A 13,626-nucleotide genomic window follows, 5' to 3' on the forward strand; every position below is an offset into this window, starting at 1 on the left:
AACTGGCAAAAAGAAGAGAGTGTAATGAAAGAGAAATACATGGCCACTGAACTGGTGTATTCTAGCTTTAAAAGGAAAAGAAAGAGCATCCAAAGCCCTTTCCAGATTTGCCATTGGACCAGAAGAAAGGATGGGCTGTCAAAGATTGATGGATAATCTACAGTCACACGTTCATTTCGGGATGACACAGAGACATGTTTGGAAATGTGTTTTGAGCTGTAAAATAAGAAAGAGTGAAATAAAAAATGGGAACAGAATCATATGCCAATGAGCAAAATGGATTAATTCAGCAATCTGTATCTTCCAGTGGTTTAAAATAGCTACAAGGTTGATCCGGGAATTAATCTCGGGATTGTTATAAACTGCAGTGCAAACAGTCAATGTCATCCTATTGAGCTTCTGACAACTCTGAAAAGTTTCACATATTTCACATGCCACTGAAACATCTTAATTGCAAGGAAAAACAAAGAGTTAGCATGGGCCAGGCCAGCTTCTCTTGTGAATGAAAGAGCTACAGAAACTTAGGGGCTTAGAAAAGCTCTCAAGAAATTGCCTAGTCAAGTGCTTCTCAGGTAGGGTTACTCATCATGGAAAACCAACAATTTTTCAACAGCTGAACATCTAAAGTATAACCTAAGCTTTAGGATATGAATTAAGCCAGTTAACATCAAGGTACAGGTTAGGCTCAATCACAGGATTGGAATGCGTGTCTCACTGTTACAGTTCACTCAAGAGGGACAAAGATGATGACATGGCACTGCTTATCTAGGATACGTCTTATGTGCAGGTCATTTCACTAGCAAAAGTGTAAAGCTGTACAAGCTTGACTCTTTTCTTCTCCTCCCCAACTAACAGAGGGCATATGTTAATGCCAACGGTGGAATGTAATTATGCATTTGTCTTTTCTTTCTTCTTTGCTTATGCCAAGCCTACAGAAACCCTTGCTTGCTGTCACTCTGAGAGGGAGAAGCTGGAGATACCTAAGGTGGTGCCCGCTGCTGGAACAGGGGCTTTGGCATAATTGCTATCCCCTTCTCCCAGCCTCCTCCCCCTTACCCCACAGGGGCCGATATCCCTCCTATCCCCGTGTTCCACCAGCAGAAATGAGTTACCAGGACTCAGCCGTGACTTTTCATCCCAGCTTCATCCTTTCTTAGAGTCCTTTCTGTGGAAAGGACAGCCCAGTCAAGATCCACTCCCAGTCTCATTCCTCAGGTGAGGACATTCATTTTCTCAGGTACGGCAGAGGATTTTTAGCCACATCTTGCAGTCTTCATGGCCGTGGAGGGAGAGGGGCCTCGGCACCAAGCCACAGCCAAGGAGCATCTCTGTTGGAGACAGACAACAGCAGAGGAAGTAATGCAAGTGTCAAAGGGCCAGAGGTTAAGGAAAGAGGAATTAAACTTCATAGTCCCCTGGGGAGACACTCACCTGGGGGACAGGAGTCCTGGCTCTTGCTTGCTGCTCCTAGCACTGTTAGGCACCCTCTGGAAAGGCTGTTTGAACTGAATGGAAACGGATCTGTCCTGGAACAGGGTCCTCGAATCAACATCTTTGCTGTGCCACCAATCCTGTAAACCAACCCCAAATTATGGGTGTTTGACAAACTTTCAGTAAACAAAGTACAGTATTTTTACTTTTAACATGCATTTTGTTTAAAAAACACATTTTGTGATACCACAATTTTCTAGAGGAAAGACATTCTTATTTTTTACTAACTCACAAGTTTTCCTCTGGCCCCATTCAATCACAATGTCTTCTCCAATAACTTATGGAAAAACCCTAAAAGTCACAACTTTTGCTGTCAAAGTCATGGCAGCGACAGCCACACAGACCTTTTTTTTGTTGTACTGTGATCTTCTAATATTGAAGTTTTCCATTTCTGGTCAAAGGTGACTTATTTCTATAAACGGAAACATTTTCACACTTTAAATTCTTAAAACAAAATCCTTTTGTGCAAAAAGCTGACCTGGAGAATGTCATCCTGGAAGCTGAATGCATCGGAATCCTATCAACGCTTACAAGGGCTTTTGGTAATGAGGACAAAAAAAAAAACAAACACCCAAACCCTCAAACCTGGTACTGGTTCGCTAATTCAAACACCGTTTTGAAGAGACACACGCAGGAACAAGGAAGCCTTCATAGGTCTTCAGTTTCTGTATGCTAAAGGAGGGAAGAATATACGTGGATGCAAAGTAACTACGACCGGCATGTCCTTGAAGAGCCACAGGGACAGCTGTTAAAATCCAGAAGGAATACATGTTAGGCAGCAGCAGCTGTGCTACCGCCCCAACCACTTAGCAGAAAGTGCTCTGCCCTGTTAAGTGTCAGCTCCAGGGGATCCACCACGGCACCTAACGCAGCTCCGACGGTCCCTGGTGATGCAGCGACATCGGCTCTGCGTGCTCCAGGCGGTGTGCTGGCAGGTAATGGTCTGACGTGTTCTAACTGTGGCACTTTGCAGAGCACGGCGATGGAAGCACGTGTGACGTGACCTTCTTGGGCTTTGCCCTGACTGACAGGCAGCACCTCGGTGATCAGACACCAGTTCCACGTCTGCAGGTCCCTTCGTTGTGATCTGTTCCCCCCAGCCAACTCTCAAAAACAGGGGAACTAAAATCCAGTTCCCATTAAAATTAAGGGTATGAGATAGTAATGCATTTCACAAGCTCTCAAGATGTACTGTGATGCAAAACCCAATAAATAACAATTCCTTCAGCCATTTTAGACCAAATAATCCTGTGTTTTGAATTGCTTTTCACATAAAATCGTCCTAAAATAAAGGCTGACCCAGAATGAAATGGAATTTAAACTACCAACTCCTTCAAAATGTTGTTTAGAGTCTTGTCTTAAAGATCTTCAAGACTCAGTGGCAAATACAAAAAACACTGTTGATTCTTACCTCAGAAAACAGAAGCAATAGTGTCCAGTAACTGAATTAGATGCATAACAATACATTTATCCTTAAGTGAGAAGAAACTTGGATTTCACCTCTGATCTCAAAATAAGCCATCAGTAATACCTTCTGGATGACAATTTGACATGTCTATCTGAGACTGGTTTTCAAATGCAGGTGCTAAAATTAAAGAAAAACAAACTCAAAATTATCTAATCTTTCTTTCAGGCAGGATCTTCTGTGATTTTTATCTTCACAAATTTCAATTCTGCTCCAGAAAAAAAAAAAAGAAACAGGATTTGGAAGAAACACCTTAGAAAGAAATTTAAGACTTAAATTCACACTTTTTTCCCAGAAGAAACAACAAAAAAAGGCTACTCAAACCCCTGTTCTTCCCTTCACCATACAATCTCTGGTCTATAATCTCTTCTCTGTTATGGGCTGAGCCCATTTCTGGGCTTTTCTTGGTCTAATGCCACGTGAGTTTCTGTAATCCCTATCCCATCTGGTACAGAAGTCATCAGGGCGCACTTACCTTTTTCAGCAAAATAGATACTACTGAAAATCTGGCACTTCGCTAAAATCCAGCAGTTGAGATAAAACCCCTTTCCTGAGGGCAGGGCAGACATGTGAAGAGACTTGATGAACACCATGAAGGAAGTAGGTGTAGGACTCAGGTGTCTGGGCGTCTGCGACCAGCTGGTGTCCTCCTTCCCTTTGCAACAGCCATAAGCCAGAACTGCTGCTTCCAGAGCTGCTTCCCCACATTTCTCACAGAAACCAAAACACAAAGGTACATGTTCCCCGAGAAAAAGACGGATCTTTGTTTCCTCTAGAAATAGTTCATGAAGAAAGCTTTAAAATTAAACTTTTTTTCCCTCCAAACACACAGCGAATAAGGGCTATCCAAAATGTAAAAGCAGCTATCAGCTCTAGATGGTTTCAGGGATAGATATTTCTTCCCCAAAGCTCAAAACTGCAGGGCAGAGAGAGAAACAGATGGAATGAGATATTAAAACAACAGGCTAAAATATTTTTGTCAGGAGATATGGTGAATAACGTAAGGCTACTTTGAGGACCATTTCAGGTATATCTGAAACAGGGTTCATATTTCCTTTAAGCATTTTAAATAGAGTGGGGGTGTTTAAACCACAATTTTATGCATAAATATTACAGAAAATTTTGGATTAGAGCTATAAACAGGTCAGATTATGCACCCTAAACTGCTGGGAGTGCCTGCATGCATGTGCATGCATATACACGCACTTTGATAAAAATTCATTTCAATTAAAAAAAAAAATTCCTAATATAACGACTAATTCTCATTGCTGAAGTTAAGTGTGCCTTTACTGATCATTTCTTCTGGCAACTGCAGTTCTGAACTCTCCATCTGAATGTTCAGCTCAGGAGAAGGCTGGCCTAGAGAAGAAAACATTTTTTGCTCTTTCAGAAACATAAGGGGATGTTAGACTGTAAAGTAAGATTTGCTACAGTTAAATTCAAGAAATATAACTGCGTAGGATAACAGGAAAACAGTATTAAATAAATTCTTCATTTCTCTTATTCTTTTCAAGCTTTTCCCAATTCTCCCAAGTATTCTCCCCCATCTTTTCCCCAAATGATACAAAGCAAAGGAACTAAATGCTTCTTTGTCAGATATACACTCTGGCAGCAAGGCACATGTCTTTGAGGTTTAGCAACAGCTATAATTCTACCCAAACTAATTTCCAGATGAAAAGAAAGGAGTAGAACAGTGAGAAACCAAAAATTCAGAGATGGAAAAGATCCAGATAAATCATCCAATTCTCTCTTGTCCACTCCATCAGTTAAAACAGTGTATTGCCATCATTCAAGGAATGACTGGAACCATTCATTTTTATAACTGGAATAGAAGAATAATTTACCGAATTTGCTTCAGAGGGACCAGAGCAGACAGTGCCTAATGCAGATTCTGTCGGGCAGACAACATAGCTTTGTGAGCTCTTGGGTATGTTTAATGTTGTAGTATTTGTCCAAGTACACCATTAAGTTCATATAAATTCAGTTTTGTTATTCCTCCTGTCAGTGTCTCCTTTAGCCATTGGGACCTGAGTAACAAATTACTTTCCTTAAATCGTGGAACTAAATTATACTGTTATATCACAAGCTTCATTTGGGTTTATATTTTTGCGTTAGGTTAGTGAGAACAGAGGTTGGTCTACAGCACTGATCTTCACGCATGCATTTAAAACACAGCCTTACTGTGTTTTCACACTGCTGCTGAGAGCTATTTCTGGGAACAAATCACTGTTAGCCCTTTTTTTGAGAGTATTGGCCCTTCTTTTTCTAATTTCTTCACTCTGCTCACTTTTTCCCCCACCTAATCCCCAAATTTAAGCCTGCCCAACACAGATTTGTTCTCATTAAGCCCTGCTGGGGCTTTTGGGTGTTGCAGTAGCTAACAGTCATGACAGAAAATGAGAATCTATCACCAGCTTTGAAGGAAACACGTTTTCCAGGAATCAACATACCCTGAGCAGATACTGAGGTGCTTGCAAAAGTGGCAATTTAGGCTCGTACAATTAATTGCCAAAAGGAATTACAAGTTATTGCAGAGTAATGCGCTGTGCTAGGAACCAAATATTTGATTACTCGCTCAGGGCTTCTGAATTTCAGCACGAAGGTTAGATAAACCCAAGTCAGCAGAGCCCGGGATCCCTCAGGATATCTAGTCTGCTGCCCTAAATCTGTATTCAGTGACTGGAAAACAGTACTTCATTCCATCACCAGCGACATCTGCTCAGGTCAGGTTTCGTACGGAGAGCGCACAGTAACAACCAACGTCCTGAGAGAAGGGTTTTGGCAACTTCACAGTGCCGACGTAATACATTAGGCCACAAGAAACTGGCTGTGGAACAACAACAACAAATCGTTACAGCTCATGTTTCGTGGCACTGCTTTGCAGGTTTTAGAAGCGAGACAAAAACCTGTATGTGTTGTGTAGCTCTCCCTCTCCGGGCAACTTTTACCAAGAAGCTCAGTGAGCAGCCCTTAGGCAACTTTAAAGTACAAAATGGTTACGTACTCGCTAATACATTCAATAGCTAGCTAGGATTGAAGAGCTACTAGGGTAAGGATTAATAGGCTTTCCCCTCTTGGTTAGATGTCCCCTGAGCCTTTGCCACCGGATCTGCTGGGCAGATGGGGAAGGGCCAGCCTCCGTCACACCTTGGGCAGGCTGGTCCTTGATATTGCTGACCTACCAACTTCCAGCTCCCCATCCTCTCCTTTGGTTTTATACCTCTTCATATCACTGTGGTTTTTTTTCTTGAACACTTGAGCTGCTAATCTTGCCTCTGCCTGCAGTTTTACCTTTCTTATCTCACGTGGCTCTCGTCTCTGTACTTTCTCACAATTAAGCAATTTCCTCAGAAGTCTGAGCCAAGGTTTTAGAACTGTGCTGTATCACAGCAAGGTCTTGGACCACTGACAACTGAATCCTTCAGATGAGGGTCATGGGTCTAAGATCAGAGCTACAAAAGGTAACCATAAGGAACTGAAGTACCAGATGAAATGGCCAGCAGATTAAGCCTTTGAAAAGCTAGCCAAAAAAAGGCCACCTGGTAGGTAAAGGGGGAGAAAGAAATGAAAATAAGAAATGAATTACCAGTTGGCTGGTCTGGTAAGCTGGAGACAGAAGTGAAAGTCATTACACAAAGGAATCATAAGGAAAAAAATGAGAGCACAAGGCAACCTCTGTCTGACTGCGACAAGCAGAAATGAGCAGCAGATTGGAGAAGGAACTAAGGGGTAGGAAAGAATATGGTCAAACATAGAAACAGGCGAAGACTATTCAAATACAGGATGTCACGTCTTTGTATGTCTTTTATTGCTGCTCTTCAGAAAGCAGCCCTCTCAAGCATGAATCGGCCAAAAGGGTCGTATTTATACAGGGCTTATAATGGAATGACAGAAAAACCTCTGCTTTCTGTCTCCTTTGTAGCTGTGGATACCTACACAGAGATTTGAAATAATGATCACAGAGATGATAGCTGAGGATGTAGTTTGGTGCGACCAAACTGTTTGCATCCAAAATGATTTGCGAGTTAACAGCAACAAGAGTTGATAAATGGAGATTTGATCAGAATATTCCAGGCTCTCTAGATCCCAGCGACACTGGATGGTGAAGAAACGTGGTTTTGTGCAGGCAGCTGGATGTCTATGACGTACTGATCCTGAAGGACCATCTGGCAGTGGGAATGCCTCTCAGGAAACAGGGAAGCACTAGCGCCTGACAGTGTTACCAGAGCCTCATGAGGTCCTGACTCAGCTGAGCAACACAAGCTGCTCATGTCTTTGCTCCTGATCCATCGCATATCCAGATCTCCTTTTCAATGTATTTTCACACATGATAATTTGCAGCTGAAACAGGCTAGCAGCATAGCTGCAGCTGCTCAGTTAATTAGAACACAGTAGATTGCGATAACCGGGTCAGCTGCAGTTGTCCCTGTTTGGGTGGGGATGTGACACAGGCCCTTGAGAGGCTGTCTCCACTGTCTGCTGCTGGGTGCCACTCGTGGTTCTTCCCCTCTGCTAGGGGAGGCTCCTCGCACTGGCTAAGCATGACCACAGAGGGTTAAGCGGCTGACGTAGGAGGTCCCATTGGTCTTTGCCCAGGCGTGCTTCAGCCTCCCAACAACTGGAAAACTTCTTCCAGCATCTGACTGCCTGGAGTCAGAGGGACTGTCCTCCTGGGAGTTGTTTCACATTGTGTGTCGATAATACCACTGAGTCCCAAAGCAGCTTTCCTACCCATAAGTGGTATGGGAAACACATGCCCTGGAGCTTAGGAAGGCCTAACCCATGAGTCACCTGACTTGACTTTAAATGCTGGAGAGAAAAAAAAATAAATAAAAGAAAAAGCCCCAAGTTTATTCAATAGGGTCAATGTTTAAATTTTGGATTTCGAGCATGAAAAAGCTAGAAAAGAAAAACACACACATGACAACACTTAGAACAAACCTAACCTCAGTCTGTCCTTCTAGCTTGATGAAGAATTTCCCTGAGGCACATCTTGGCCTGGGAAACCGGGCTTGTGACTCAAGCATGCCATCTCCACCGTCCTGTCTTGCCTGCCAAAGCTGACCTGTGGCCTTGGTCACCCACAGAGCCAAGACAGCCGCCCCCAGACCCATTTCCCTCCCAGGCACTGTCTTTCAGAGCCGACTTTTCAGTGCAAGAGCCACCTCCACCCTGGCTGCCTCTGAGCAGCATGGCCTGAGATGGAGCTGAGGCTGTGTCTTCTCCCTGTTTCTTGTTTCTTTCAGCACCTCTCATTTCAGACCTCCCTGATCCTGTTTTGGTCTTACAGGGACAAAGCACGGTGCGTAGCGAGGCACCGTGCAAAATTGTACAACCTCAATTTTACCCGTGCACCGACTTGTTTTGATTTCATTTAAGTGGCCTCATTGAAGGCATGACATTTTCATTACTGTTGTAGCACTTTGTAAACCATACATCAACCAAAGGATTAACTACATAAACATCTTGTTAAACTTGCTGTCACTATTTCACTGTGATCTGATGATAACTGCCTAACATCTTTGCTAATACTAATTATTAGTCTTGACAGATTTGGCATGTATAATGACTTCTACAGTCTCTTCCCGGCATAAGCATTTCCCCACCCCCTGATCACCATTACCTTTGGGTCACCTGGAGAACCTCCTGCTTTCTCCACAGGATTTCTTAACTCTTTCATCCAATCCCACAGCTGCTCTACATCCACCTAAATAAAGTGGTCACATCTGGAAAGGAATTATAAGCATGAGCTGATACCATATGATTGCTTCTGGACATGGTATTTCCTAATGATGTCATGCATCATATGAAAAGACTGCAGGCAAAATGCATCTCCAGCAGAATTGAAAAGAAGAATTAAAATCAAAGAGGAGAAGTCGATAAAGGCATCTTTTTTCTTTTGCAGCAGAAAGATTACAGCCACTGGTTTGGTTTAAGGAATTGGCTCATTAAAAGATCTACTACAGTCAAAACTGTGAAAACGTAGAACATTTTCTGGTTTATAAAATTTACTTTAATTATTATAAAGTATTTTTGTTTAAGAGTGGTGACTCAGCACACTTAACCAGGTGCCAGCAAACTGATAATTTTAGCTTTACAAATACTGTTACAAAAATGTATTCCAAAAAACCTTTAGCTTCAAGGTATGAGAAGTAAGTACCTAGCAAACTTAGCCTGGGGTTTAGATTTAGTTTCCAAAACTAATCTATGTTTTTTCTGGGTGCTTATACTGACAAATAAATTTCACGGTTAATAGAAGTTTAAAAAATACACTGCTAAACTTTCGCTGGTTTGGAGAAAAGGATATTTGGTAGATTTTGGTGAGAAGTACAAAAGCAGAATTTCTGAATGTGAGCATGCTAGCTAGTACACATCTTTCACATTTTATAGGATGCAAAGGATTCCCAAAAAAGGACCAATAGTTTCCAACTGTGAGTTTGGATAGATAGCATAGATTTATCTTGTACGTTTTTAAGAATGAAGTTAATTTTTCTTCAGAGCAAAAAAATATCCATATATATATATATACACACACACTTTCAATGTTAACTATAAAAAGAAATAGGTGAGACCATTAGAGTATTACTACTGTAGTAAAAGCCACATTTCTTAAAACGTGCTGGCATATATTGGCTAACAGATTTGCAGGACGCTTTAAACCCTCAGGATTCTTGCTTAGTATAAAGAACAAGGAAAGTCTGTTAACGAAGCTAGCGCTGTTCTGTTTGTAAGGTCTAGCATAAAATGGTATTACATTTGTAAAACGGTATTACACTCACCTACTGTTTTGCACTCACCATAGCTCAAAATGTGAATACAGAGGAGTATGACTTAGCTAAATAGAATGGATCTGTGATGATTTCACCCGGCTATAAAGAACTGTTGAAATTTGATTAACCTGCGAAAAGTGAAGAGACAATGAATTATGGAGACAGCACTTGCTTCTCCCATAGTAAAGTGTCTACCATATTATGCTGTTAAAATAGTGCTACTATTTGGGAGGGACTTTTCACAAAACAATTGACACCTTACACACCATATGGTCTGCCCTTCAAAAAGCACAGCTAGATGCCAGCTACCTTACTTTAGCAAATGGTCTGCTGCAACAGTTCACATCCCAGCCTTAATGCCACATTCTTGTCTGTCAAGGGCAAATTCCCATCCAGTCTAGATTTAAAAGCCTGTGGGTAAATGAAGGATAGAATCCCTATAAATTTATCACATCTAAAAATGTATTAATGTGCTTGAAATTATTTAAATGGAGTAATTTTTGCAGCCGTATTTGATTGTCAAAATACCTTTTCCCTTTGACATGACTGCTTAAGAACTGCTCTCTTCAGCTGTCTTCCAAAATGTATTCACAGATATTTTCCATGCTTAATATGTTGCTGGTTTTTCTGTTTCCTACACCGGCTAAAAATTTAAAACATTTAATACTGCTTCTTAGTTATAACTTCTAAAGTCAGTAATGCAATGGAAAAAAAAATCAGTGGAATATTACAGAGATGTATTAATATTACTCAACATTCAAAGTTTTGCTAAAACCCAAGAACTTAGCAAAGGACTAAATACATCTACGATGTACTACGTAGAACAAACCAAGAGCTTTTTATTGGGGTTATTTCAAACTGAAACGCATTTTCAGTTAACAGGGAAACACAGATTTTACAAGAAATTTCATTTCAGGTTGGCTCATACAGCAATTAGCGTATTTCATTTTGCTGAGCTGACTGACATGATGTACTTTCTGGCAGTTAACAAAACTGGAAACTCCCTCTCCCTTTGCCTCAGAGGAAATACAGTGACTCCCATTTTTATCCAGGGATGACATTACAGGTTTCTTTCTGGCTGAACCGCTTGATGTGTGGGAGTCACTCAAAAGTAGATGATTCACAGGAAGGGTAAGGGAACCATATCTATAAAAGATTTTTTTTAAAAAGGACACTTTTCCCCTTGCCCACCCCTGCAAGGCACTAAAAATGGGAAAATATGGGTAATTACTGAAGTTACAAAGTACCTTGGGAGATTTCAGTAATTCGAGTCATGTGCAATTTACGAACTTTGAAGTATTAAAATATCTTGTTGAGATTGAAAATATTTCTACATTTGTAAATTCTTGATTTTTAAGGACTTTGATTCCCAGGAAAAAAACCCTTGAAACATGAGCATTACATATCAGCAAAGCTCTGTATGCAAATACCAGACTTTCTTGTGCAGGGCAATTTCAAATCCTCCTTAGCTCTCTCTCATAATAGTCCCCTTCAGTCTGAGAGATTTCTGTAGCATATATCAGGTGAGTGTAATTATTACTCTCCTAGAAATTCTTCTGTTAACACTTTCTACTTATACTTCAAGGTAAAGAACATTTCCTCACCCAGGCTACTACTCAATGGTACAAATGCAGCTTCCTGGAGCTGAGACTTCTGTGTGTTGCTCTATAAATCCAAGAATTTTTTTAAAGATATTTCTCAACTACATCCTGATTGTGTAAGCACAAGTCCATGGGGCACCATGTGCATGCAAAACGTCTCCCAGGCAGAGAAGCCTTGCCCACTCAAACTCTTCTTTGCCAGGTCACTGTTTGCCTAGAAAACACCATGGAGAAAACATAAACCAAAACCAAACCACACCCCAGAGCAAAAGTAGTTGGGCATCTGAAATTTCTTTGGATTTGCTGGGCATCGAAATGATTTAAAGTCAAATAAACTCAGGAGTGTAGTGATGTCTAACATTTCTACAAAGTACTCTCACGTGTTTACCCATAAGGACACAATTGATTCCCCATTCCAGCTCAGCAAAAAACTTATTCTGTGATCAAAATGTAAAGCATCCCATGAAGTTTTTTGCAGTCCCATTTTTCTCCCCATTATATGAATCTGGCCATATCAAAACATGCCACTACTGCACTGACGACCCCTAAGACTGAACTGTCCCTTGCCTATCACTAAGTGAAACCTGCCAAACTGTTCTGTGACCGCTAAACTAAGACTAATGACTTCTTCACCAGCAGCCTCTGGGCTCTAACGAGCAGAAAATGACACTGATCTTAATCAGATCAGACACCAGCTTCTCTCAACTCTAGCTCAAAGTCTATTTGATTTCATGCTTCATCATAAAATCAATTAATTGCTTCATTGCCTAGTCATTTTACATGTTTTTTATAAAACATATTGTGTTGATATTCAAAAGATAGCCGGCAGTCAGGGTATTTTGTACTAGCCCCCAACAACATGTGTGGAAAACAGCATTATTTTTAAAAGATGCAGCACGTAAAAACCAACGCAATGAATGAGTTCACCTGATCATCCAAAGTGGCGTGATCAATTGTACCGGCCAGGGGGCATTTCCTGCACACCTAAAAGCCCCCCTTTCACAGGGGCTTCGCAGCCTTTGACAAGGAGAGAAGTGCTGTTCTCAAATCCATCCTCAGCAGCACCTTTTACCAGTGCACTCACACTTCCCCACAGAAGAGCTCAACCTCCTTGCAACTAAGAGCCGAAACATCTTCGGCGCAGTCAGGTATTTTAGAAGCTGAAACTAAGCATGGAAGACCAAGTTAATTGGTACAGACATTACAACGTAGTGGACATGTGGAATAGTTAAGCCACAATGAGGTTCTTTTTTTGCTTTGCAATAATAATTTCAGTTTCCAAGCAACTTGGAAATTTCAGTGGATGTTTATGGGAAATGGGATCATTCACTCAAGCATGAGTTTCCAAATGAAGTTTATTTTTAAAGAACTTACAGTTTACTCTGTCAAGATTTTAATTTACATCTAGATTCAGTAAAGCACTTAGCTATGACGCATTTGAGTTCAGGATGCACTTCCATGAATATGTAACTAGAAATACTCATTTCAGACAAACAGGATTCTAACATTAGCAATAAGAGAAAGGTTTTGCTAAGCTTCAACCCTGCAAAAAATATGCATATATCTTTTCTACTGCAGATAGCCATTGCAATGGGTGTTGGCTAGAAAACTGTATTTCTGTTTTTATCTTAACTTTTGTCTCAGTTGTCATACACATACTCCAAAGAGCACTTTGCTTTAGCTTTCCTGAATAAGTGCTTCTATAACAAATATTTGATTTTTCACCTTGGATTTAAGTTATACAGTGTAGTTTTATCCACTACTCCTTAAGCTTATTTGTTGATAATCTGTTATGTTTTCTTCTGTGATTTACAAATATTCTTTGGAAGTGGCGCAATGACATTACTTTAACTCTGCCCTACTTTTGAGGTATCAATAATTTATATGACCACGTCTTGCAGCTCTTCTGAAACCATTCCTTATCCATATTGAAGCTGTACAAGTCACAGTCAGAGCTGAATCTCACCCAGCACAGTATCCCGCTTTTGATACTGGCCAACACTAATTCTTTCAAAGGACGTGCACCAGGACTTACTTACAAAAGGCAGATAGGGAATAACCTGCTGCCTGCAGAACAATTTTTTTCCCTATTTATTAGAAGTTGATTTAGATCTCCTCCCACATTTTTATTTCATTTAATCAATATCATGGCAGCTTTTGATGGTTGAATTATCTGTAAAAGCACATACCATTTTTCGGAGTCCTAAAGCCCTGGGTGTGTAACAGGGCACGTCTGACCTCCCTGTGACACCCGCGAAGGCAGCCCACTGCCTTTCTCCGGCAGGACATCTCCTGCCCG

The 13,626-nt window shown here is 41.0% G+C and overlaps 1 long non-coding RNA gene across 1 annotated transcript; it reads right to left on the minus strand.

Moving 5' to 3' along the window:
• Positions 1–536: 536 nt before the first annotated feature.
• Positions 537–12,473, minus strand: LOC142601551 (uncharacterized). Its single transcript, XR_012835071.1, has 7 exons — positions 12,255–12,473; positions 10,041–10,137; positions 9,754–9,854; positions 8,580–8,682; positions 2,903–3,076; positions 1,432–1,571; positions 537–1,328 (listed from the first exon to the last, which is right to left on the minus strand). It is a non-coding gene; the product is annotated as an uncharacterized LOC142601551 (long non-coding RNA).
• Positions 12,474–13,626: the final 1,153 nt, after the last annotated feature.

The sequence above is a fragment of the Balearica regulorum genome, chromosome 4, assembly GCF_011004875.1.
Source record: "Balearica regulorum gibbericeps isolate bBalReg1 chromosome 4, bBalReg1.pri, whole genome shotgun sequence".
Classification (NCBI taxonomy): domain Eukaryota; kingdom Metazoa; phylum Chordata; class Aves; order Gruiformes; family Gruidae; genus Balearica; species Balearica regulorum.